Source organism: Eupeodes corollae, chromosome 3 (genome assembly GCF_945859685.1).
Source record: "Eupeodes corollae chromosome 3, idEupCoro1.1, whole genome shotgun sequence".
NCBI lineage: Eukaryota > Metazoa > Arthropoda > Insecta > Diptera > Syrphidae > Eupeodes > Eupeodes corollae.
In genome coordinates this window covers 78,669,255-78,672,929 of record NC_079149.1, presented here as the reverse complement: position 1 = coordinate 78,672,929, position 3,675 = coordinate 78,669,255, and the positions used below count along the sequence as shown (strand labels likewise).

The window sequence follows — 3,675 nt, the reverse complement described above, 5'->3', positions numbered from 1 at the left end:
CTTTCTCTTGAAATTTATTCTCAATATTATGAACCAGAAGTCATAAAGCACAACATTTGATGGCATAACAAAACAAAAACATATAAATGACTCATCACTCGTGAGTCATATACAAAAGTGTGGTGTTCGTGAATGCCTTCATGTGAGCTTGAGGAATTTCCTCTCTCATTCTTATATATTTCATAGTTTAATACCATACATTTTAAATGGTCTCTCTTTTTATGTTCCCATGCCGAACTTTGAGAAGAGTTAGTGGTGCCAAAAAGTCAATGAGTTACGATGTTATATTATAGTACTTGAAGCTAATACTAGCCCCTTAAATGTTAGAATCATAGTTGCAGGCTTTGTTGCCCATGTGCTCAAGTAAGTTTATGAACACAATTCAACTGCATGTGTGGAGTCATTATGGGTTCATAATAGGAACAATTTGACAAAATGAGATAAATAAATTATTTGTTAGAATTGTTGATTTGATTTCTAGTTCATACATTCAAAAAGGGCTATCAACATATTTTTGAAAACATGGGTCACAAATTTCACTAAGCAAATTAAAAAATTAAACAAGAAGTAAAGTGTTTTTGAATATGAAAACTTGTATGATACTCATAGAACGATTTTAATAATTCATATTTCAAAAATGAAAAAAATCCTTAATACGATCAAGGAATTTCCGGATAACATTTTTCAAAAACATTGTCGGATGCTCAGGGGCCCTGCTATTGGCGTAATAGTAGATAATAGTAAAAATAATTGTGTTTCTTTTTGAGCTTTGAACGTTCAGAGCTCCAAATTCGTGTTTTTTTTTTAGTTCTGAAAATGTTCAAAGCGCGCTCTGTGAGCTCAGAATAAAATAACAGAGTAAACGGAGTAAAATGCTGAACACAAACAATTTGATATTTGAAAGCCGTTAAATTAAAAAAATCATCGTCAAAACAATAAAAATGGCAGAAGGATCTTTCCTTCCTCCTATAGCAATTTTCTGAAATTAACTAACTCTATGACTGTTTTTTTTAAATAATTTGATTGAAGAAAATTTTGAACGCCTTCAAACAGGCGACATTTTAAATCATGGCAGTTTAGTGCTTAAGAAAGCTCTGAACATACTCTGCTCAGAACTCTACTCTACTCTGTTCGCTCAGACTCTGCTCAGTGCTCAGCTCTGAACTAAAAAAGAAAAACGGATTTATAACTCAATTCTATATAAAAATGCTCGAATTCGAAAAATTGGTACTATATATCTATTTGACTACTTTCGATCGAACGAGAATCGAATAGTTCTATATTCTTATGAACTTTCGAATAAACGAGGAACTACGTAACTCGAAAGTAGAATTCAAAACAAAGCAAAAAATAAAATGTTGAATATGAGTTAAAAATACCACTCCAATTACATTGGCAATTCGTGCCAAAATATGTTTTATTTTTGTTTCTAAAACTGTCAAACTACTCGATACTCGTTCGAAAATACAAAGTAAGATTTTTTGAACAGGTTGGTATAATCGGCATCCGATTCTACTTTCATACGTAGTACGATTTGAAAGTAGAATCGGAAATGAGTTTCGAATAGCATCAAAAGTAGAATTGAGTTACATAGTAGGGCCCCAGATCTACATTTCAAGTAAGCATCTTTGTAAATAGCACAGAACTTTCAATAGTTCATTTTAATCTAGCTTCCAGTGGCATACACAACGTTCTCGTAACTCTAAATAAACGTTACAATGTCGGGAGGTTTGGATATTTTATCCCTTAAAGAGGAAGATGTTACCAAGATGTTGGTTGCAAGCACCCATTTAGGTAGTGAGAATGTTAACTACCAAATGGAACAATACGTCTTCAAGCGTCGCGTCGTCCCGAAGGTGTTAACATCATCAACTTGGGCAAAACCTGAGAGAAGCTGATGTTGGCTGCTCGTCCTATTGCTGCCATCGAGTACCCACAAGACGTCTACGTTATCTCATCTCGTCCCTTGGGTTAGCGTGCTGTCCTCAAGTTCGCCAAGTACACCGACACAGTACCAATTGCTGGACGTTTCACCCCCGGTGCATTCACCAATCAGATCCAAGCCGCTTTCCGCGAACCCCGTCTGTTGGTTGTCACCGATCCATCAACTGACCACCAGCCAATCATTAAAGCTTCATATGTCAACATCCCTCTTACTGCTTTCTGCAACACTGACAGTCCATTGCGGTATGTTGATATCGCAATCCCATGCAACACCAAGTCCCCACACTCCATTGGTTTGATGTGGTGGTTCTTGGCCCGTGAAGTCCTCCGTCTGCGTGGAACAATCTCACGCCAATCCGAATGGGGAGTTGTTGTCGATCTGTTCTTCTACCGTGACCCAGAGAAGACAGAGAAGGAGGAAGCCGCAGCCAAGGAGTTGTTGCCAGCTCCAGCTAAGGTTGATGAAGTCATTGACATTCCAGTGGAGAAAACCAACAACTGGGCCGATGAGGTTGTTGCTGCTGAAACAGCTATTGCTTCTTCTGCTACTGTTGGTGTTGAGGATTGGGCTGACGATAACGTCAAGACATCCTGCGGTGGTGATGAAAACTTCTAAACGCATTGATCTTGTTCCCTTCATCCTTCCCTATTTTTCTAATACTCCTAATACTTGCGCACTCTTTTTAACCGTAAACGTGTTTAGGGTATTAAAATCCCCTTGAGTGCCTGTATTTTATAAAAGAAAATTTGGTTTAATAACTTAGTTTGACAGATGTCAAATTCGAGTTTTATACTTTGGAAATCGCAAAATGGATAACCCGTTATATTTTGCTAAATTAGTTATCGGTGTGAGTCACATCCAAGCTTCTTTAAATATTTTGTTTTTATGCTTTTTATGATTGAGATATTTTCTTTTAAAAAAATTAATTTTCTTTAAAATGTGTGTAGACTTTATTACTTCTAATATATAAAATTCTCCTGTCACAGTGTTAGTTGCCGTACTCCTCCGAAACGGCTTTACCAATTTCGATGAAATTTTGCATATACATTCTGTAGGAATGGGAACAGGTTTTTATCTATTTTTTATATTCCTAAGTGCTATGGTTCAATTGCATCAACATCGTACACGGTGCAACGATTTTACGATAGTATTCAGTGACGCTATGTTCAATGAAGCATTGATTGCTATTGAGGATCTTTGCATTATCATTGCCAACTTACTACTCAGTAATTTCGGTACACTGATTTAGTAGACACTGAATTGAACCATGAAGTACATTACAATACTTTTTTTTGATGCACCAGGTGGAACTGGAAAACATTCCTTATTTCGATAATTCTTGCTTAAATAATATGATCAAATAATGGTACCGCATTGGCTGTTGCATCTTCTGGGATTGCGGCAACTTTATTGGAGGGAGGCAGAACAGCTCATTCAGTATTTAAACTGCCACTAAATATTCAAAATAACACAAGCGCGCTGTGCATAATAAAAAAAAACATCTATTGCCGCAGTGCTGAAACAGTGTAAAATTATCATCTGGGATGACCAGATATTTCCCGATGTACTCAGACAATATACATATTCTGAGTGGCTGGCAGAAAGGGCAATTTTAGCAGAAAAAAATGTGGATGTCAACGTATTAAATATCAAGATACAACATTATAAATGGCAAATTCCAAGGTGAAAATATACTATTACCGCGAATCCTTACTATACCCACAGATGTG

General features: G+C 36.5%; 1 pseudogene; it reads left to right on the top strand.

Annotated features, from left to right (window-relative positions):
• Positions 1-1,650: 1,650 nt before the first annotated feature.
• On the top strand, positions 1,651-2,563 carry LOC129949122 (40S ribosomal protein SA-like; annotated as a pseudogene).
• The last annotated feature ends 1,112 nt before the right edge of the window (positions 2,564-3,675 follow it).